The following is a 23,334-nucleotide window of genomic DNA, read 5'->3' as shown; positions in this document are numbered from 1 at the left end:
CTGAAAGGGGCATTAACCCACATCCTAGACCACTGAAATTCCCAAAACAAAAATATTTTTGCCACGAAAAATGGATCCTACAACCCCGAAAGTACAGAATATGTTAGCAGCCCAAAAAAGGCCTTAAAATGCATCTTAGGCCTGCAAAAATGTTGAAATCTTTGGAGGCCCAAAAAAGGGGTTTACAGGCATCGTAGACCCCCTAAAGTCTGTAAAATGTTGGTGGTCCAAAAACATTGTGAGAGATCTCTGAATGTCCCAAAAACATTTACAGCCTGAAAGGGGCATTAACCCACATCCTAGACCACTGTAATTCTCCAAAATATTTTTGCCACGAAAAATGCATCCTACATCCCCGAAAGTACAGAATATGTTAGCAGCCCAAAAAAGGCCTTAAAATGCATCTTAGGCCGACAAAAATGTTGAAATCTTTGGAGGCCCAAAAAAGGGGTTTACAGGCATCGTAGACCACCTAAAGTCCATAAAATGTTGGTGGCCCAAAAGCAGTGTGAGAGAGCTCGGAATGTCCCAAAAGCATTTGCAGCCTGAAAGGGGCATTAACCCGCATCCTAGACCACTGAAATTCCCAAAAATATTTTTGGCACGAAAAATGCATCCTACCCCCCTGAAAGTACAGAATATGTTAGCAGCCCAAAAAAGGCCTTAAATGCATTTTAGGCCCGCAAAAATGTTGAAATGTTTGGAGGCCCAAAAAAAAGGTTTACAGGCATCGTAGACCCCCTAAAGTCCAGAAAATGTTGGTGGCCCAAAAACATTGTGAGAGAGCTCTGAATGTCCCAAAAACATTTGCAGCCTGAAAGGGGCATTAACCCAAATCCTAGACCGCTGAAATTACCAAAAATATTTATGGCACGAAAAATGTATCCTACACCCCTGAAAGTTCAGAAAATGTTAGCAGCCCAAAAAGGCCTTAAGAAGCATCTTAGGCCTGCAAAAATGTTGAAATGTTTGGATGCCCAAAAAAGGGGTTTACAGGCATCGTAGACCCCCTAAAGTTCAGAAAATGTTGGTGGCCCAAAAACAGTGTGAGAGAGCTCTGAATGTCCCAAAAGCATTTGCAGCCTGAAAGGGGCATTAACCCACATCCTAGACCACTGAAATTCCCAAAACAAAAATATTTTTGCCATGAAAAAATGGATCCTACAACCCCGAAAGTACAGAATATGTAAACAGCCGAAAAAGGCCTTAAAATGCATCTTAGGCCTGCAAAAATGTTGCAATCTTTGGAGGCCCAAAAAAGGGGTTTACAGGCATCGTAGACCCCCTAAAGTCTGTAAAATGTTGGTGGCCCAAAAACATTGTGAGAGATCTCTGAATGTCCCAAAAACATTTACAGCCTGAAAGGGGCATTAACCCACATCCTAGACCACTGTAATTCTCCAAAATATTTTTGCCACGAAAAATGCATCCTACATCCCCGAAAGTACAGAATATGTTAGCAGCCCAAAAAAGGCCTTAAAATGCATCTTAGGCCGGCAAAAATGTTGAAATCTTTGGAGGCCCAAAAAAGGGGTTTACAGGCATCGTAGACCCCCTAAAGTTCAGAATATGTCGGTGGCCCAAAAACGGTGTGAGAGAGCTCTGAATCTCCCAAAAACATTTGCAGTCTGAAAAGGACATTAACCCGCATGCTAGACCCCTGAAATTCCCAAAAATATTTTTGGCACGAAAAATGCATCCTACAACCCTGAAAGTTCAGAATATGTCAGCATTCCAAAAAAGGCCTTAAAATGCATCTTAGGCCTGAAAAAATGTTGAAATCTTTGTAGGCCCAAAAAAGGGGTTTACAGGCATCGTAGACCCCCTAAAGTCTGGAAAATGTTGGTGGCCCAAAAACATTGTGAGAGATCTCTGAATGTCCCAAAAACATTTACAGCCTGAAAGGGGCATTAACCCACATCCTAGACCACTGTAATACTCCAAAATATTTTTGGCATGAAAAATGCATCCTACCCCCCTGAAAGTACAGAATATGTTAGCAGCCCAAAAAAGGCCTTAAATGCATTTTAGGCCTGCAAAAATGTTGAAATGTTTGGAGGCCCAAAAAAAAGGTTTACAGACATCTTAGACCCCCTAAAGTCCAGAAAATGTTGGTGGCCCAAAAACATTGTGAGAGAGCTCTGAATGTCCCAAAAACATTTGCAGCCTGAAAGGGGCATTAACCCACATCCTAGACCACTGAAATTCCCAAAAATATTTTTGCCACGAAAAATGCATCCTAAACCCCTGAAAGTACAGAATATGTTAGCAGCCCAAAAAAGGCCTTAAATGCAATTTAGGCCTGCAAAAATGTTGAAATTTTTGGAGGCCAAAAAAAAAGGTTTACCGGCATCGTAGACCCCCTAACGTCCAGAAAATGTTGGTGGCCCAAAGACATTGTGAGAGAGCTCTGAATGTCCCAAAAACATTAGCAGCCCAAAAGGGGCATTAACCCAAATCCTAGACCACTGAAATTCCCAAAAATATTTCTGGCACGAAAAATGCATCCTACACCCCTGAAAGTTCAGAAAATGTTAGCAGCCCAAAAAAGGCCTTAAAATGCATCTTAGGCCTGCAAAAATGTTGAAATGTTTGGATGCCCAAAAAAGGGGTTTACAGGCATCGTAGACCCCCTAAAGTTCAGAAAATGTTGGTGGCCCAAAAACAGTGTGAGAGAGCTCTGAATGTCCCAAAAGCATTTGCAGCCTGAAAGGGGCATTAATCCACATCCTAGACCACTGAAATTCCCAAAACAAAAATATTTTTGCCACGAAAAATGGATCCTACAACCCCGAAAGTACAGAATATGTTAGCAGCCCAAAAAAGGCCTTAAAATGCATCTTAGGCCTGCAAAAATGTTGAAATCTTTGGAGGCCCAAAAAAGGGGTTTACAGGCATCGTAGACCCCCTAAAGTCTGTAAAATGTTGGTGGTCCAAAAACATTGTGAGAGATCTCTGAATGTCCCAAAAACATTTACAGCCTGAAAGGGGCATTAACCCACATCCTAGACCACTGTAATTCTCCAAAATATTTTTGCCACGAAAAATGCATCCAACATCCCCGAAAGTACAGAATATGTTAGCAGCCCAAAAAAGGCCTTAAAATGCATCTTAGGCCGACAAAAATGTTGAAATCTTTGGAGGCCCAAAAAAGGGGTTTCAGGCATCGTAGACCACCTAAAGTCCATAAAATGTTGGTGGCCCAAAAGCAGTGTGAGAGAGCTCGGAATGTCCCAAAAGCATTTGCAGCCTGAAAGGGGCATTAACCCGCATCCTAGACCACTGAAATTCCCAAAAATATTTTTGGCACGAAAAATGCATCCTACCCCCCTGAAAGTACAGAATATGTTAGCAGCCCAAAAAAGGCCTTAAATGCATTTTAGGCCCGCAAAAATGTTGAAATGTTTGGAGGCCCAAAAAAAAGGTTTACAGGCATCGTAGACCCCCTAAAGTCCAGAAAATGTTGGTGGCCCAAAAACATTGTGAGAGAGCTCTGAATGTCCCAAAAACATTTGCAGCCTGAAAGGGGCATTAACCCAAATCCTAGACCGCTGAAATTACCAAAAATATTTATGGCACGAAAAATGCATCCTACACCCCTGAAAGTTCAGAAAATGTTAGCAGCCCAAAAAGGCCTTAAAATGCATCTTAGGCCTGCAAAAATGTTGAAATGTTTGGATGCCCAAAAAAGGGGTTTACAGGCATCATAGACCCCCTAAAGTCCAGAATATGTCGGTGGCCCAAAAACGGTGTGAGAGAGCTCTGAATCTCCCAAAAACATTTGCAGTCTGAAAAGGACATTAACCCGCATGCTAGACCCCTGAAATTCCTAAAAATATTTTTGGCACGAAAAATGCATCCTACAACCCTGAAAGTTCAGAATATGTCAGCATTCCAAAAAAGGCCTTAAAATGCATCTTAGGCCTGAAAATGTTGAAATCTTTGGAGGCCCAAAAAAGGGGTTTACAGGCATCGTAGACCCCCTAAAGTCTGGAAAATGTTGGTGGCCCAAAAACATTGTGAGAGATCTCTGAATGTCCCAAAAACATTTACAGCCTGAAAGGGGCATTAACCCACATCCTAGACCACTCTAATTCTCCAAAATATTTTTGCCACGAAAAATGCATCCTACATCCCCGAAAGTACAGAATATGTGAGCAGCCCAAAAAAGGCCTTAAAATGCATCTTAGGCCGGCAAAAATGTTGAAATCTTTGGTGGCCCAAAAAAGGGGTTTACAGGCATCGTAGACCACCTAAAGTCCAGAAAATGTTGGTGGCCCAAAAGCAGTGTGAGAGAGCTCGGAATGTCCCAAAAGCATTTGCAGCTTGAAAGGGGCATTAACCTGCATCCTAGACCACTGAAATTCCCAAAAATATTATTGGCACGAAAAATGCATCCTACCCCCCTGAACGTACAGAATATGTTAGCAGCCCAAAAAAGGCCTTAAATGCATTTTAGGCCTGCAAAAATGTTGAAATGTTTGGAGGCCCAAAAAAAAAGTTTACAGGCATCGTAGACCCCCTAAAGTCCAGAAAATGTTGGTGGCCCAAAAACATTGTGAGAGAGCTCTGAATGTCCCAAAAACATTTGCAGTCTGAAAAGGACATTAACCCGCATGCTAGACCCCTGAAATTCCCAAAAATATTTTTGGCACGAAAAATGCATCCTACAACCCTGAAAGTTCAGAATATGTCAGCATTCCAAAAAAGGCCTTAAAATGCATCTTAGGCCTGAAAATGTTGAAATCTTTGGAGGCCCAAAAAAGGGGTTTACAGGCATCGTAGACCCCCTAAAGTCTGGAAAATGTTGGTGGCCCAAAAACATTGTGAGAGATCTCTGAATGTCCCAAAAACATTTACAGCCTGAAAGGGGCATTAACCCACATCCTAGACCACTCTAATTCTCCAAAATATTTTTGCCACGAAAAATGCATCCTACATCCCCGAAAGTACAGAATATGTGAGCAGCCCAAAAAAGGCCTTAAAATGCATCTTAGGCCGGCAAAAATGTTGAAATCTTTGGTGGCCCAAAAAAGGGGTTTACAGGCATCGTAGACCACCTAAAGTCCAGAAAATGTTGGTGGCCCAAAAGCAGTGTGAGAGAGCTCGGAATGTCCCAAAAGCATTTGCAGCTTGAAAGGGGCATTAACCTGCATCCTAGACCACTGAAATTCCCAAAAATATTATTGGCACGAAAAATGCATCCTACCCCCCTGAACGTACAGAATATGTTAGCAGCCCAAAAAAGGCCTTAAATGCATTTTAGGCCTGCAAAAATGTTGAAATGTTTGGAGGCCCAAAAAAAAAGTTTACAGGCATCGTAGACCCCCTAAAGTCCAGAAAATGTTGGTGGCCCAAAAACATTGTGAGAGAGCTCTGAATGTCCCAAAAACATTTGCAGCCTGAAAGGGGCATTAACCCAAATCCTAGACCCCTGAAATTCCCAAAAATATTTTTGGCACGAAAAATGCATCCTACAACCCTGAAAGTTCAGAATATGTCAGCATTCCAAAAAAGGCCTTAAAATGCATCTTAGGCCTGAAAAAATGTTGAAATCTTTGTAGGCCCAAAAAAGGGGTTTACAGGCATCGTAGACCCCCTAAAGTCTGGAAAATGTTGGTGGCCCAAAAACATTGTGAGAGATCTCTGAATGTCCCAAAAACATTTACAGCCTGAAAGGGGCATTAACCCACATCCTAGACCACTGTAATACTCCAAAATATTTTTGGCATGAAAAATGCATCCTACCCCCCTGAAAGTACAGAATATGTTAGCAGCCCAAAAAAGGCCTTAAATGCATTTTAGGCCTGCAAAAATGTTGAAATGTTTGGAGGCCCAAAAAAAAGGTTTACAGGCATCTTAGACCCCCTAAAGTCCAGAAAATGTTGGTGGCCCAAAAACATTGTGAGAGAGCTCTGAATGTCCCAAAAACATTTGCAGCCTGAAAGGGGCATTAACCCACATCCTAGACCACTGAAATTCCCAAAAATATTTTTGCCACGAAAAATGCATCCTAAACCCCTGAAAGTACAGAATATGTTAGCAGCCCAAAAAAGGCCTTAAATGCAATTTAGGCCTGCAAAAATGTTGAAATTTTTGGAGGCCAAAAAAAAAGGTTTACCGGCATCGTAGACCCCCTAACGTCCAGAAAATGTTGGTGGCCCAAAGACATTGTGAGAGAGCTCTGAATGTCCCAAAAACATTAGCAGCCCAAAAGGGGCATTAACCCAAATCCTAGACCACTGAAATTACCAAAAATATTTCTGGCACGAAAAATGCATCCTACACCCCTGAAAGTTCAGAAAATGTTAGCAGCCCAAAAAAGGCCTTAAAATGCATCTCAGGCCTGCAAAAATGTTGAAATGTTTGGATGCCCAAAAAAGGGGTTTACAGGCATCGTAGACCCCCTAAAGTTCAGAAAATGTTGGTGGCCCAAAAACAGTGTGAGAGAGCTCTGAATGTCCCAAAAGCATTTGCAGCCTGAAAGGGGCATTAACCCACATCCTAGACCACTGAAATTCCCAAAACAAAAATATTTTTTCCACGAAAAATGGATCCTACAACCCCTGAAAGTTCAGAAAATGTTAGCAGCCCAAAAAAGGCCTTAAAATGCATCTTAGGCCTGCAAAAATGTTGAAATCTTTGGAGGCCCAAAAAAGGGGTTTACAGGCATCGTAGACCCCCTAAAGTCTGTAAAATGTTGGTGGTCCAAAAACATTGTGAGAGATCTCTGAATGTCCCAAAAACATTTACAGCCTGAAAGGGGCATTAACCCACATCCTAGACCACTGTAATTCTCCAAAATATTTTTGCTACGAAAAATGCATCCTACATCCCCGAAAGTACAGAATATGTTAGCAGCCCAAAAAAGGCCTTAAAATGCATCTTAGGCCGACAAAAATGTTGAAATCTTTGGAGGCCCAAAAAAGGGGTTTACAGGCATCGTAGACCACCTAAAGTCCATAAAATGTTGGTGGCCCAAAAGCAGTGTGAGAGAGCTCGGAATGTCCCAAAAGCATTTGCAGCCTGAAAGGGGCATTAACCCGCATCCTAGACCACTGAAATTCCCAAAAATATTTTTGGCACGAAAAATGCATCCTACCCCCCTGAAAGTACAGAATATGTTAGCAGCCCAAAAAAGGCCTTAAATGCATTTTAGGCCCGCAAAAATGTTGAAATGTTTGGAGGCCCAAAAAAAAGGTTTACAGGCATCGTAGACCCCCTAAAGTCCAGAAAATGTTGGTGGCCCAAAAACATTGTGAGAGAGCTCTGAATGTCCCAAAAACATTTGCAGCCTGAAAGGGGCATTAACCCAAATCCTAGACCGCTGAAATTACCAAAAATATTTATGGCACGAAAAATGCATCCTACACCCCTGAAAGTTCAAAAAATGTTAGCAGCCCAAAAAGGCCTTAAAATGCATTTTAGGCCTGCAAAAATGTTGAAATGTTTGGATGCCCAAAAAAGGGGTTTACAGGCATCGTAGACCCCCTAAAGTCCAGAATATGTCGGTGGCCCAAAAACGGTGTGAGAGAGCTCTGAATCTCCCAAAAACATTTGCAGTCTGAAAAGGACATTAACCCGCATGCTAGACCCCTGAAATTCCTAAAAATATTTTTGGCACGAAAAATGCATCCTACAACCCTGAAAGTTCAGAATATGTCAGCATTCCAAAAAAGGCCTTAAAATGCATCTTAGGCCTGAAAATGTTGAAATCTTTGGAGGCCCAAAAAAGGGGTTTACAGGCATCGTAGACCCCCTAAAGTCTGGAAAATGTTGGTGGCCCAAAAACATTGTGAGAGATCTCTGAATGTCCCAAAAACATTTACAGCCTGAAAGGGGCATTAACCCACATCCTAGACCACTCTAATTCTCCAAAATATTTTTGCCACGAAAAATGCATCCTACATCCCCGAAAGTACAGAATATGTGAGCAGCCCAAAAAAGGCCTTAAAATGCATCTTAGGCCGGCAAAAATGTTGAAATCTTTGGTGGCCCAAAAAAGGGGTTTACAGGCATCGTAGACCACCTAAAGTCCAGAAAATGTTGGTGGCCCAAAAGCAGTGTGAGAGAGCTCGGAATGTCCCAAAAGCATTTGCAGCTTGAAAGGGGCATTAACCTGCATCCTAGACCACTGAAATTCCCAAAAATATTATTGGCACGAAAAATGCATCCTACCCCCCTGAACGTACAGAATATGTTAGCAGCCCAAAAAAGGCCTTAAATGCATTTTAGGCCTGCAAAAATGTTGAAATGTTTGGAGGCCCAAAAAAAAAGTTTACAGGCATCGTAGACCCCCTAAAGTCCAGAAAATGTTGGTGGCCGAAAAACATTGTGAGAGAGCTCTGAATGTCCCAAAAACATTTGCAGTCTGAAAAGGACATTAACCCGCATGCTAGACCCCTGAAATTCCCAAAAATATTTTTGGCACGAAAAATGCATCCTACAACCCTGAAAGTTCAGAATATGTCAGCATTCCAAAAAAGGCCTTAAAATGCATCTTAGGCCTGAAAATGTTGAAATCTTTGGAGGCCCAAAAAAGGGGTTTACAGGCATCGTAGACCCCCTAAAGTCTGGAAAATGTTGGTGGCCCAAAAACATTGTGAGAGATCTCTGAATGTCCCAAAAACATTTACAGCCTGAAAGGGGCATTAACCCACATCCTAGACCACTCTTATTCTCCAAAATATTTTTGCCACGAAAAATGCATCCTACATCCCCGAAAGTACAGAATATGTGAGCAGCCCAAAAAAGGCCTTAAAATGCATCTTAAGCCGGCAAAAATGTTGAAATCTTTGGTGGCCCAAAAAAGGGGTTTACAGGCATCGTAGACCACCTAAAGTCCAGAAAATGTTGGTGGCCCAAAAGCAGTGTGAGAGAGCTTGGAATGTCCCAAAAGCATTTGCAGCTTGAAAGGGGCATTAACCTGCATCATAGACCACTGAAATTCCCAAAAATATTTTTGGCACGAAAAATGCATCCTACCCCCCTGAAAGTACAGAATATGTTAGCAGCCCAAAAAAGGCCTTAAATGCATTTTAGGCCTGCAAAAATGTTGAAATGTTTGGATGCCCAAAAAAGGGGTTTACAGGCATCGTAGACCCCCTAAAGTTCAGAAAATGTTGGTGGCCCAAAAACAGTGTGAGAGAGCTCTGAATGTCCCAAAAGCATTTGCAGCCTGAAAGGGGCATTAACCCACATCCTAGACCACTGAAATTCCCAAAACAAAAATATTTTTGCCACGAAAAATGGATCCTACAACCCCGAAAGTACAGAATATGTTAGCAGCCCGAAAAAGGCCTTAAAATGCATCTTAGGCCTGCAAAAATGTTGAAATCTTTGGAGGCCCAAAAAAGGGGTTTACATGCATCGTAGACCCCCTAAAGTCTGTAAAATGTTGGTGGCCCAAAAACATTGTGAGAGATCTCTGAATGTCCCAAAAACATTTGCAGTCTGAAAAGGACATTAACCCGCATGCTAGACCCCTGAAATTCCCAAAAATATTTTTGGCACGAAAAATGCATCCTACAACCCTGAAAGTTCAGAATATGTCAGCATTCCATAAAAGGCCTTAAAATGCATCTTAGGCCCGAAAAAATGTTGAAATCTTTGGAGGCCCAAAAAAGGGGTTTACAGGCATCGTAGACCCCCTAAAGTCTGGAAAATGTTGGTGGCCCAAAAACATTGTGAGAGATCTCTGAATGTCCCAAAAACATTTACAGCCTGAAAGGGGCATTAACCCACATCCTAGACCACTGTAATTCTCCAAAATATTTTTGCCACGAAAAATGCATCCTACATCCCCGAAAGTACAGAATATGTTAGCAGCCCAAAAAAGGCCTTAAATGCAATTTAGGCCTGCAAAAATGTTGAAATGTTTGGAGGCCCAAAAAAAAGGTTTACCCGCATCGTAGACCCCCTAAAGTCCAGAAAATGTTGGTGGCCCAAAGACATTGTGAGAGAGCTCTGAATGTCCCAAAAACATTAGCAGCCCAAAAGGGGCATTAACCCAAATCCTAGACCACTGAAATTACCAAAAATATTTCTGGCACGAAAAATGCATCCTACACCCCTGAAAGTTCAGAAAATGTTAGCAGCCCAAAAAAGGCCTTAAAATGCATCTTAGGCCTGCAAAAATGTTGAAATGTTTGGATGCCCAAAAAAAGGGGTTTACAGGCATCGTAGACCCCCTAAAGTTCAGAAAATGTTGGTGGCCCAAAAACAGTGTGAGAGAGCTCTGAATGTCCCAAAACCATTTGCAGCCTGAAAGAGGCATTAACCCACATCCTAGACCACTGAAATTCCCAAAACAAAAATATTTTTGCCACGAAAAATGGATCCTACAACCCCGAAAGTACAGAATATGTTAGCAGCCCAAAAAAGGCCTTAAAATGCATCTTAGGCCTGCAAAAATGTTGAAATCTTTGGAGGCCCAAAAAAGGGGTTTACAGGCATTGTAGACCCCCTAAAGTCTGTAAAATGTTGGTGGCCCAAAAACATTGTGAGAGATCTCTGAATGTCCCAAAAACATTTACAGCCTGAAAGGGGCATTAACCCACATCCTAGACCACTGTAATTCTCCAAAATATTTTTGCCACGAAAAATGCATCCTACATCCCCGAAAGTACAGAATATGTTAGCAGCCCAAAAAAGGCCTTAAAATGCATCTTAGGCCGGCAAAAATGTTGAAATCTTTGGAGGCCCAAAAAAGGGGTTTACAGGCATCGTAGACCACCTAAAGTCCATAAAATGTTGGTGGCCCAAAAGCAGTGTGAGAGAGCTCGGAATGTCCCAAAAGCATTTGCAGCTTGAAAGGGGCATTAACCCACATCCTAGACCACTGAAATTCCCAAAAATATTTTTGGCACGAAAAATGCATCCTACCCCCCTGAAAGTACAGAATATGTTAGCAGCCCAAAAAAAGGTCTTAAATGCATTTTAGGCCTGCAAAAATGTTGAAATGTTTGGAGGCCCAAAAAAAAGGTTTACAGGCATCGTAGACCCCCTAAAGTCCAGAAAATGTTGGTGGCCCAAAAACATTGTGAGAGAGCTCTGAATGTCCCAAAAACATTTGCAGCCTGAAAGGGGCATTAACCCAAATCCTAGACCACTGAAATTACCAAAAATATTTCTGGCACGAAAAATGCATCCTACAGCCCTGAAAGTTCCGAAAATGTTAGCAGCACAAAAAGGCCTTAAAATGCATCTTAGGCCTGCAAAAATGTTGAAATGTTTGGATGCCCAAAAAAGGGGTTTACAGGCATCGTAGACCCCCTAAAGTCCAGAATATGTCGGTGGCCCAAAAACGGTGTGAGAGAGCTCTGAATCTCCCAAAAACATTTGCAGTCTGAAAAGGACATTAACCCGCATGCTAGACCCCTGAAATTCCCAAAAATATTTTTGGCACGAAAAATGCATCCTACAACCCTGAAAGTTCAGAATATGTCAGCATTCCAAAAAAGGCCTTAAAATGCATCTTAGGCCTGAAAAAATGTTGAAATCTTTCGAGGCCCAAAAAAGGGGTTTACAGGCATCGTAGACCCCCTAAAGTCTGGAAAATGTTGGTGGCCCAAAAACATTGTGAGAGATCTCTGAATGTCCCAAAAACATTTACAGCCTGAAAGGGGCATTAACCCACATCCTAGACCACTGTAATTCTCCAAAATATTTTTGCCACGAAAAATGCATCCTACATCCCCGAAAGTACAGAATATGTTAGCAGCCCAAAAAAGGCCTTAAAATGCATCTTAGGCCGGCAAAAATGTTGAAATCTTTGGAGGCCCATAAAAGGGGTTTACAGGCATCGTAGACCACCTAAAGTCCAGAAAATGTTGGTGGCCCAAAAGCAGTGTGAGAGAGCTCGGAATGTCCCAAAAGCATTTGCAGCCTGAAAGAGGCATTAACCCACATCCTAGACCACTGAAATTCCCAAAACAAAAATATTTTTGCCACGAAAAATGGATCCTACAACCCCGAAAGTACAGAATATGTTAGCAGCCCAAAAAAGGCTAAAAATGCATCTTAGCCCTGCAAAAATGTTGAAATCTTTGGAGGCCCAAAAAAGGGGTTTACAGGCATCGTAGACCCCCTAAAGTCTGTAAAATGTTGGTGGCCAAAAACATTGTGAGAGATCTCTGAATGTCCCAAAAACATTTACAGCCTGAAAGGGGCATTAACCCACATCCTAGACCACTGTAATTCTCCAAAATATTTTTGCCACGAAAAATGCATCCTACATCCCCGAAAGTACAGAATATGTTAGCAGCCCAAAAAAGGCCTTAAAATGCATCTTAGGCCGGCAAAAATGTTGAAATCTTTGGAGGCCCAAAAAAGGGGTTTACAGGCATCATAGACCCCCTAAAGTCCAGAAAATGTTGGTGGCCCAAAAACATTGTGAGAGAGCTCTGAATGTCCCAAAAACATTTGCAGCCTGAAAGGGGCATTAACCCAAATCCTAGACCACTGAAATTACCAAAAATATTTCTGGCACGAAAAATGCATCCTACAGCACTGAAAGTTCAGAAAATGTTAGCAGCCCAAAAAGGCCTTAAAATGCATCTTAGGCCTGCAAAAATGTTGAAATGTTTGGATGCCCAAAAAAGGGGTTTACAGGCATCGTAGACCCCCTAAAGTCCAGAATATGTCGGTGGCCCAAAAACGGTGTGAGAGAGCTCTGAATCTCCCAAAAACATTTGCAGTCTGAAAAGGACATTAACCCACATCCTAGACCACTCTAATTCTCCAAAATATTTTTGCCACGAAAAATGCATCCTACATCCCCGAAAGTACAGAATATGTGAGCAGCCCAAAAAAGGCCTTAAAATGCATCTTAGGCCGGCAAAAATGTTGAAATCTTTGGTGGCCCAAAAAAGGGGTTTACAGGCATCGTAGACCACCTAAAGTCCAGAAAATGTTGGTGGCCCAAAAGCAGTGTGAGAGAGCTTGGAATGTCCCAAAAGCATTTGCAGCTTGAAAGGGGCATTAACCTGCATCATAGACCACTGAAATTCCCAAAAATATTTTTGGCACGAAAAATGCATCCTACCCCCCTGAAAGTACAGAATATGTTAGCAGCCCAAAAAAGGCCTTAAATGCATTTTAGGCCTGCAAAAATGTTGAAATGTTTGGATGCCCAAAAAAGGGGTTTACAGGCATCGTAGACCCCCTAAAGTTCAGAAAATGTTGGTGGCCCAAAAACAGTGTGAGAGAGCTCTGAATGTCCCAAAAGCATTTGCAGCCTGAAAGGGGCATTAACCCACATCCTAGACCACTGAAATTCCCAAAACAAAAATATTTTTGCCACGAAAAATGGATCCTACAACCCCGAAAGTACAGAATATGTTAGCAGCCCGAAAAAGGCCTTAAAATGCATCTTAGGCCTGCAAAAATGTTGAAATCTTTGGAGGCCCAAAAAAGGGGTTTACATGCATCGTAGACCCCCTAAAGTCTGTAAAATGTTGGTGGCCCAAAAACATTGTGAGAGATCTCTGAATGTCCCAAAAACATTTGCAGTCTGAAAAGGACATTAACCCGCATGCTAGACCCCTGAAATTCCCAAAAATATTTTTGGCACGAAAAATGCATCCTACAACCCTGAAAGTTCAGAATATGTCAGCATTTCATGAAAAGGCCTTAAAATGCATCTTAGGCCCGAAAAAATGTTGAAATCTTTGGAGGCCCAAAAAAGGGGTTTACAGGCATCGTAGACCCCCTAAAGTCTGGAAAATGTTGGTGGCCCAAAAACATTGTGAGAGATCTCTGAATGTCCCAAAAACATTTATAGCCTGAAAGGGGCATTAACCCACATCCTAGACCACTGTAATTCTCCAAAATATTTTTGCCACGAAAAATGCATCCTACATCCCCGAAAGTACAGAATATGTTAGCAGCCCAAAAAAGGCCTTAAATGCAATTTAGGCCTGCAAAAATGTTGAAATGTTTGGAGGCCCAAAAAAAAGGTTTACCCGCATCGTAGACCCCCTAAAGTCCAGAAAATGTTGGTGGCCCAAAGACATTGTGAGAGAGCTCTGAATGTCCCAAAAACATTAGCAGCCCAAAAGGGGCATTAACCCAAATCCTAGACCACTGAAATTACCAAAAATATTTCTGGCACGAAAAATGCATCCTACACCCCTGAAAGTTCAGAAAATGTTAGCAGCCCAAAAAAGGCCTTAAAATGCATCTTAGGCCTGCAAAAATGTTGAAATGTTTGGATGCCCAAAAAAAGGGGTTTACAGGCATCGTAGACCCCCTAAAGTTCAGAAAATGTTGGTGGCCCAAAAACAGTGTGAGAGAGCTCTGAATGTCCCAAAACCATTTGCAGCCTGAAAGAGGCATTAACCCACATCCTAGACCACTGAAATTCCCAAAACAAAAATATTTTTGCCACGAAAAATGGATCCTACAACCCCGAAAGTACAGAATATGTTAGCAGCCCAAAAAAGGCCTTAAAATGCATCTTAGGCCTGCAAAAATGTTGAAATCTTTGGAGGCCCAAAAAAGGGGTTTACAGGCATTGTAGACCCCCTAAAGTCTGTAAAATGTTGGTGGCCCAAAAACATTGTGAGAGATCTCTGAATGTCCCAAAAACATTTACAGCCTGAAAGGGGCATTAACCCACATCCTAGACCACTGTAATTCTCCAAAATATTTTTGCCACGAAAAATGCATCCTACATCCCCGAAAGTACAGAATATGTTAGCAGCCCAAAAAAGGCCTTAAAATGCATCTTAGGCCGGCAAAAATGTTGAAATCTTTGGAGGCCCAAAAAAGGGGTTTACAGGCATCGTAGACCACCTAAAGTCCATAAAATGTTGGTGGCCCAAAAGCAGTGTGAGAGAGCTCGGAATGTCCCAAAAGCATTTGCAGCTTGAAAGGGGCATTAACCCACATCCTAGACCACTGAAATTCCCAAAAATATTTTTGGCACGAAAAATGCATCCTACCCCCCTGAAAGTACAGAATATGTTAGCAGCCCAAAAAAAGGTCTTAAATGCATTTTAGGCCTGCAAAAATGTTGAAATGTTTGGAGGCCCAAAAAAAAGGTTTACAGGCATCGTAGACCCCCTAAAGTCCAGAAAATGTTGGTGGCCCAAAAACATTGTGAGAGAGCTCTGAATGTCCCAAAAACATTTGCAGCCTGAAAGGGGCATTAACCCAAATCCTAGACCACTGAAATTACCAAAAATATTTCTGGCACGAAAAATGCATCCTACAGCCCTGAAAGTTCAGAAAAAGTTAGCAGCACAAAAAGGCCTTAAAATGCATCTTAGGCCTGCAAAAATGTTGAAATGTTTGGATGCCCAAAAAAGGGGTTTACAGGCATCGTAGACCCCCTAAAGTCCAGAATATGTCGGTGGCCCAAAAACGGTGTGAGAGAGCTCTGAATATCCCAAAAACATTTGCAGTCTGAAAAGGACATTAACCCGCATGCTAGACCCCTGAAATTCCCAAAAATATTTTTGGCACGAAAAATGCATCCTACAACCCTGAAAGTTCAGAATATGTCAGCATTCCAAAAAAGGCCTTAAAATGCATCTTAGGCCTGAAAAAATGTTGAAATCTTTCGAGGCCCAAAAAAGGGGTTTACAGGCATCGTAGACCCCCTAAAGTCTGGAAAATGTTGGTGGCCCAAAAACATTGTGAGAGATCTCTGAATGTCCCAAAAACATTTACAGCCTGAAAGGGGCATTAACCCACATCCTAGACCACTGTAATTCTCCAAAATATTTTTGCCACGAAAAATGCATCCTACATCCCCGAAAGTACAGAATATGTTAGCAGCCCAAAAAAGGCCTTAAAATGCATCTTAGGCCGGCAAAAATGTTGAAATCTTTGGAGGCCCAAAAAAGGGGTTTACAGGCATCGTAGACCTCCTAAAGTCCAGAAAATGTTGGTGGCCCAAAAGCAGTGTGAGAGAGCTCGGAATGTCCCAAAAGCATTTGCAGCCTGAAAGAGGCATTAACCCACATCCTAGACCACTGAAATTCCCAAAACAAAAATATTTTTGCCACGAAAAATGGATCCTACAACCCCGAAAGTACAGAATATGTTAGCAGCCCAAAAAAGGCTAAAAATGCATCTTAGGCCTGCAAAAATGTTGAAATCTTTGGAGGCCCAAAAAAGGGGTTTACAGGCATCGTAGACCCCCTAAAGTCTGTAAAATGTTGGTGGCCAAAAACATTGTGAGAGATCTCTGAATGTCCCAAAAACATTTACAGCCTGAAAGGGGCATTAACCCACATCCTAGACCACTGTAATTCTCCAAAATATTTTTGCCACGAAAAATGCATCCTACATCCCCGAAAGTACAGAATATGTTAGCAGCCCAAAAAAGGCCTTAAAATGCATCTTAGGCCGGCAAAAATGTTGAAATCTTTGGAGGCCCAAAAAAGGGGTTTACAGGCATCATAGACCCCCTAAAGTCCAGAAAATGTTGGTGGCCCAAAAACATTGTGAGAGAGCTCTGAATGTCCCAAAAACATTTGCAGCCTGAAAGGGGCATTAACCCAAATCCTAGACCACTGAAATTACCAAAAATATTTCTGGCACGAAAAATGCATCCTACAGCACTGAAAGTTCAGAAAATGTTAGCAGCCCAAAAAGGCCTTAAAATGCATCTTAGGCCTGCAAAAATGTTGAAATGTTTGGATGCCCAAAAAAGGGGTTTACAGGCATCGTAGACCCCCTAAAGTCCAGAATATGTCGGTGGCCCAAAAACGGTGTGAGAGAGCTCTGAATCTCCCAAAAACATTTGCAGTCTGAAAAGGACATTAACCCACATCCTAGACCACTCTAATTCTCCAAAATATTTTTGCCACGAAAAATGCATCCTACATCCCCGAAAGTACAGAATATGTGAGCAGCCCAAAAAAGGCCTTAAAATGCATCTTAGGCCGGCAAAAATGTTGAAATCTTTGGTGGCCCAAAAAAGGGGTTTACAGGCATCGTAGACCACCTAAAGTCCAGAAAATGTTGGTGGCCCAAAAGCAGTGTGAGAGAGCTTGGAATGTCCCAAAAGCATTTGCAGCTTGAAAGGGGCATTAACCTGCATCATAGACCACTGAAATTCCCAAAAATATTTTTGGCACGAAAAATGCATCCTACCCCCCTGAAAGTACAGAATATGTTAGCAGCCCAAAAAAGGCCTTAAATGCATTTTAGGCCTGCAAAAATGTTGAAATGTTTGGATGCCCAAAAAAGGGGTTTACAGGCATCGTAGACCCCCTAAAGTTCAGAAAATGTTGGTGGCCCAAAAACAGTGTGAGAGAGCTCTGAATGTCCCAAAAGCATTTGCAGCCTGAAAGGGGCATTAACCCACATCCTAGACCACTGAAATTCCCAAAACAAAAATATTTTTGCCACGAAAAATGGATCCTACAACCCCGAAAGTACAGAATATGTTAGCAGCCCGAAAAAGGCCTTAAAATGCATCTTAGGCCTGCAAAAATGTTGAAATCTTTGGAGGCCCAAAAAAGGGGTTTACATGCATCGTAGACCCCCTAAAGTCTGTAAAATGTTGGTGGCCCAAAAACATTGTGAGAGATCTCTGAATGTCCCAAAAACATTTGCAGTCTGAAAAGGACATTAACCCGCATGCTAGACCCCTGAAATTCCCAAAAATATTTTTGGCACGAAAAATGCATCCTACAACCCTGAAAGTTCAGAATATGTCAGCATTCCATAAAAGGCCTTAAAATGCATCTTAGGCCCGAAAAAATGTTGAAATCTTTGGAGGCCCAAAAAAGGGGTTTACAGGCATCGTAGACCCCCTAAAGTCTGGAAAATGTTGGTGGCCCAAAAACATTGTGAGAGATCTCTGAATGTCCCAAAAACATTTACAGCCTGAAAGGGGCATTAACCCACATCCTAGACCACTGTAATTCTCCAAAATATTTTTGCCACGAAAAATGCATCCTACATCCCCGAAAGTACAGAATATGTTAGCAGCCCAAAAAAGGCCTTAAATGCAATTTAGGCCTGCAAAAATGTTGAAATGTTTGGAGGCCCAAAAAAAAGGTTTACCCGCATCGTAGACCCCCTAAAGTCCAGAAAATGTTGGTGGCCCAAAGACATTGTGAGAGAGCTCTGAATGTCCCAAAAACATTAGCAGCCCAAAAGGGGCATTAACCCAAATCCTAGACCACTGAAATTACCAAAAATATTTCTGGCACGAAAAATGCATCCTACACCCCTGAAAGTTCAGAAAATGTTAGCAGCCCAAAAAAGGCCTTAAAATGCATCTTAGGCCTGCAAAAATGTTGAAATGTTTGGATGCCCAAAAAAAGGGGTTTACAGGCATCGTAGACCCCCTAAAGTTCAGAAAATGTTGGTGGCCCAAAAACAGTGTGAGAGAGCTCTGAATGTCCCAAAACCATTTGCAGCCTGAAAGAGGCATTAACCCACATCCTAGACCACTGAAATTCCCAAAACAAAAATATTTTTGCCACGAAAAATGGATCCTACAACCCCGAAAGTACAGAATATGTTAGCAGCCCAAAAAAGGCCTTAAAATGCATCTTAGGCCTGCAAAAATGTTGAAATCTTTGGAGGCCCAAAAAAGGGGTTTACAGGCATTGTAGACCCCCTAAAGTCTGTAAAATGTTGGTGGCCCAAAAACATTGTGAGAGATCTCTGAATGTCCCAAAAACATTTACAGCCTGAAAGGGGCATTAACCCACATCCTAGACCACTGTAATTCTCCAAAATATTTTTCCCACGAAAAATGCATCCTACATCCCCGAAAGTACAGAATATGTTAGCAGCCCAAAAAAGGCCTTAAAATGCATCTTAGGCCGGCAAAAATGTTGAAATCTTTGGAGGCCCAAAAAAGGGGTTTACAGGCATCGTAGACCACCTAAAGTCCATAAAATGTTGGTGGCCCAAAAGCAGTGTGAGAGAGCTCGGAATGTCCCAAAAGCATTTGCAGCTTGAAAGGGGCATTAACCCACATCCTAGACCACTGAAATTCCCAAAAATATTTTTGGCACGAAAAATGCATCCTACCCCCCTGAAAGTACAGAATATGTTAGCAGCCCAAAAAAAGGTCTTAAATGCATTTTAGGCCTGCAAAAATGTTGAAATGTTTGGAGGCCCAAAAAAAAGGTTTACAGGCATCGTAGACCCCCTAAAGTCCAGAAAATGTTGGTGGCCCAAAAACATTGTGAGAGAGCTCTGAATGTCCCAAAAACATTTGCAGCCTGAAAGGGGCATTAACCCAAATCCTAGACCACTGAAATTACCAAAAATATTTCTGGCACGAAAAATGCATCCTACAGCCCTGAAAGTTCAGAAAATGTTAGCAGCACAAAAAGGCCTTAAAATGCATCTTAGGCCTGCAAAAATGTTGAAATGTTTGGATGCCCAAAAAAGGGGTTTACAGGCATCGTAGACCCCCTAAAGTCCAGAATATGTCGGTGGCCCAAAAACGGTGTGAGAGAGCTCTGAATCTCCCAAAAACATTTGCAGTCTGAAAAGGACATTAACCCGCATGCTAGACCCCTGAAATTCCCAAAAATATTTTTGGCACGAAAAATGCATCCTACAACCCTGAAAGTTCAGAATATGTCAGCATTCCAAAAAAGGCCTTAAAATGCATCTTAGGCCTGAAAAAATGTTGAAATCTTTCGAGGCCCAAAAAAGGGGTTTACAGGCATCGTAGACCCCCTAAAGTCTGGAAAATGTTGGTGGCCCAAAAACATTGTGAGAGATCTCTGAATGTCCCAAAAACATTTACAGCCTGAAAGGGGCATTAACCCACATCCTAGACCACTGTAATTCTCCAAAATATTTTTGCCACGAAAAATGCATCCTACATCCCCGAAAGTACAGAATATGTTAGCAGCCCAAAAAAGGCCTTAAAATGCATCTTAGGCCGGCAAAAATGTTGAAATCTTTGGAGGCCCAAAAAAGGGGTTTACAGGCATCGTAGACCACCTAAAGTCCAGAAAATGTTGGTGGCCCAAAAGCAGTGTGAGAGAGCTCGGAATGTCCCAAAAGCATTTGCAGCCTGAAAGAGGCATTAACCCACATCCTAGACCACTGAAATTCCCAAAACAAAAATATTTTTGCCACGAAAAATGGATCCTACAACCCCGAAAGTACAGAATATGTTAGCAGCCCAAAAAAGGCTAAAAATGCATCTTAGGCCTGCAAAAATGTTGAAATCTTTGGAGGCCCAAAAAAGGGGTTTACAGGCATCGTAGACCCCCTAAAGTCTGTAAAATGTTGGTGGCCAAAAACATTGTGAGAGAGCTCGGAATGTCCCAAAAGCATTTGCAGCTTGAAAGGGGCATTAACCCACATCCTAGACCACTGAAATTCCCAAAAATATTTTTGGCACGAAAAATGCATCCTACCCCCCTGAAAGTACAGAATATGTTAGCAGCCCAAAAAAAGGCCTTAAATGCATTTTAGGCCTGCAAAAATGTTGAAATGTTTGGAGGCCCAAAAAAAAGGTTTACAGGCATCATAGACCCCCTAAAGTCCAGAAAATGTTGGTGGCCCAAAAACATTGTGAGAGAGCTCTGAATGTCCCAAAAACATTTGCAGCCTGAAAGGGGCATTAACCCAAATCCTAGACCACTGAAATTACCAAAAATATTTCTGGCACGAAAAATGCATCCTACAGCACTGAAAGTTCAGAAAATGTTAGCAGCCCAAAAAGGCCTTAAAATGCATCTTAGGCCTGCAAAAATGTTGAAATGTTTGGATGCCCAAAAAAGGGGTTTACAGGCATCGTAGACCCCCTAAAGTCCAGAATATGTCGGTGGCCCAAAAACGGTGTGAGAGAGCTCTGAATCTCCCAAAAACATTTGCAGTCTGAAAAGGACATTAACCCGCATGCTAGACCCCTGAAATTCCCAAAAATATTTTTGGCACGAAAAATGCATCCTACAACCCTGAAAGTTCAGAATATGTCAGCATTCCAAAAAAGGCCTTAAAATGCATCTTAGGCCTGAAAAAATGTTGAAATCTTTGGAGGCCCAAAAAAGGGGTTTACAGGCATCGTAGACCCCCTAAAGTCTGGAAAATGTTGGTGGCCCAAAAACATTGTGAGAGATCTCTGAATGTCCCAAAAACATTTACAGCCTGAAAGGGGCATTAACCCACATCCTAGACCACTGTAATTCTCCAAAATATTTTTGCCACGAAAAATGCATCCTACATCCCCGAAAGTACAGAATATGTTAGCACCCCAAAAAAGGCCTTAAAATGCATCTTATGCCGGCAAAAATGTTGAAATCTTTGGAGGCCCAAAAAAGGGGTTTACAGGCATCGTAGACCACCTAAAGTCCAGAAAATGTTGGTGGCCCAAAAGCAGTGTGAGAGAGCTCGGAATGTCCCAAAAGCATTTGCAGCTTGAAAGGGGCATTAACCCGCATCCTAGACCACTGAAATTCCCAAAAATATTTTTAGCACGAAAAATGCATCCTACCCCCCTGAAAGTACAGAATATGTTAGCAGCCCAAAAAAGGCCTTAAATGCATTTTAAACCTGCAAAAATGTTGAAATGTTTTGAGGCCCAAAAAAAAGGTTTACAGGCATCGTAGACCCCCTACAGTCCAGAAAATGTTGGTGGCCCAAAAACATTGTGAGAGAGCTCTGAATGTCGCAAAAATATTTGCAGCCTGAAAGGGGCATTAACCCAAATCCTAGACCTCTGAAATTACCAAAAATATTTCTGGCACGAAAAATGCATCCTACACCCCTGAAAGTTCAGAAAATGTTAGCAGCCCAAAAAGGCCTTAAAATGCATCTTAGGCCTGCAAAAATGTTGAAATGTTTGGATGCCCAAAAAAGGGGTTTACAGGCATCGTAGACCCCCTAAAGTCTAGAATATGTCGGTGGCCCAAAAACGGTGTGAGGGAGCTCTGAATCTCCCAACAACATTTGCAGTCTGAAAAGGACATTAACCCGCATGCTAGACCCCTGAAATTCCCAAAAATATTTTTGGCACGAAAAATGCATCCTACAACCCTGAAAGTTCAGAATATGTCATCATTCCAAAAAAGGCCTTAAAATGCATCTTAAGCCTGAAAAAATGTTGAAATCTTTGGAGGCCCAAAAAAGGGGTTTACAGGCATCGTAGACCCCCTAAAGTCTGGAAAATGTTGGTGGCCCAAAAACATTGTGAGAGATCTCTGAATGTCCCAAAAACATTTACAGCCTGAAAGGGGCATTAACCCACATCCTAGAACACTGTAATTCTCCAAAATATGTTTTGCCACGAAAAATGGATCCTACAACCCCGAAAGTACAGAATATGTTAGCAGCCCAAAAAAGGCCTTAAAATGCATCTTAGGCCTGCAAAAATGTTGAAATCTTTGGAGGCCCAAAAAAGGGGTTTACAGGCATCGTAGACCACCTAAAGTCCTTAAAATGTTGGTGGTCCAAAAGCAGTGTGAGAGAGCTCGGAATGTCCCAAAAGCATTTGCAGCTTGAAAGGGGCATTAACCCAAACCATAGACCACTGTAATTCTCCAAAATATTTTTGCCACGAAAAATGCATCCTACATCCCCGAAAGTACAGAATATGTTAGCAGCCCAAAAAAGGCCTTAAAATGCATCTTAGGCCGGCAAAAATGTTGAAATCTTTGGAGGCCCAAAAAAGGGGTTTACAGGCATCGTAGACTACCTAAAGTCCATAAAATGTTGGTGGCCCAAAAGCAGTGTGAGAGAGCTCGGAATGTCCCAAAAGCATTTGCAGCTTGAAAGGGGCATTAACCCAAATCCTAGACCACTGAAATTACCAAAAATATTTCTGGCACGAAAAATGCATCCTACACCCCTGAAAGTTCAGAAAATGTTAGCAGCCCAAAAAGGCCTTAAAATGCATCTTAGGCCTGCAAAAATGTTGAAATGTTTGGATGCCCGAAAAAGGGGTTTACAGGCATCGTAGACCCCCTAAAGTCCAGAATATGTCGGTGGCCCAAAAACGGTGTGAGAGAGCTCTGAATCTCCCAAAAACATTTGCAGTCTGAAAAGGACATTAACCCGCATGCTAGACCCCTGAAATTCCCAAAAATATTTTTGGCACGAAAAATGCATCCTACAACCCTGAAAGTTCAGAATATGTTAGCAGCCCAAAAAAGGCCTTAAAATGCATTTTAGGCCTGAAAAAATGTTGAAATCTTTGGAGGCCCAAAAAAGGGGTTTACAGGCATCGTAGACCCCCTAAAGTCTGGAAAATGTTGGTGGCCCAAAAACATTGTGCGAGATCTCTGAATGTCCCAAAAACATTTACAGCCTGAAAGGGGCATTAACCCACATCCTAGACCACTGTAATTCTCCAAAATATTTTTGCCACGAAAAATGCATCCTACGTCCCCGAAA

The sequence above is a fragment of the Ambystoma mexicanum genome, chromosome 8, assembly GCF_040938575.1.
Source record: "Ambystoma mexicanum isolate Mex_15411 chromosome 8, UKY_AmexF1_1, whole genome shotgun sequence".
Taxonomy (NCBI): Eukaryota; Metazoa; Chordata; class Amphibia; order Caudata; family Ambystomatidae; genus Ambystoma; species Ambystoma mexicanum.
Note: the sequence above shows the minus strand (reverse complement) of the source record.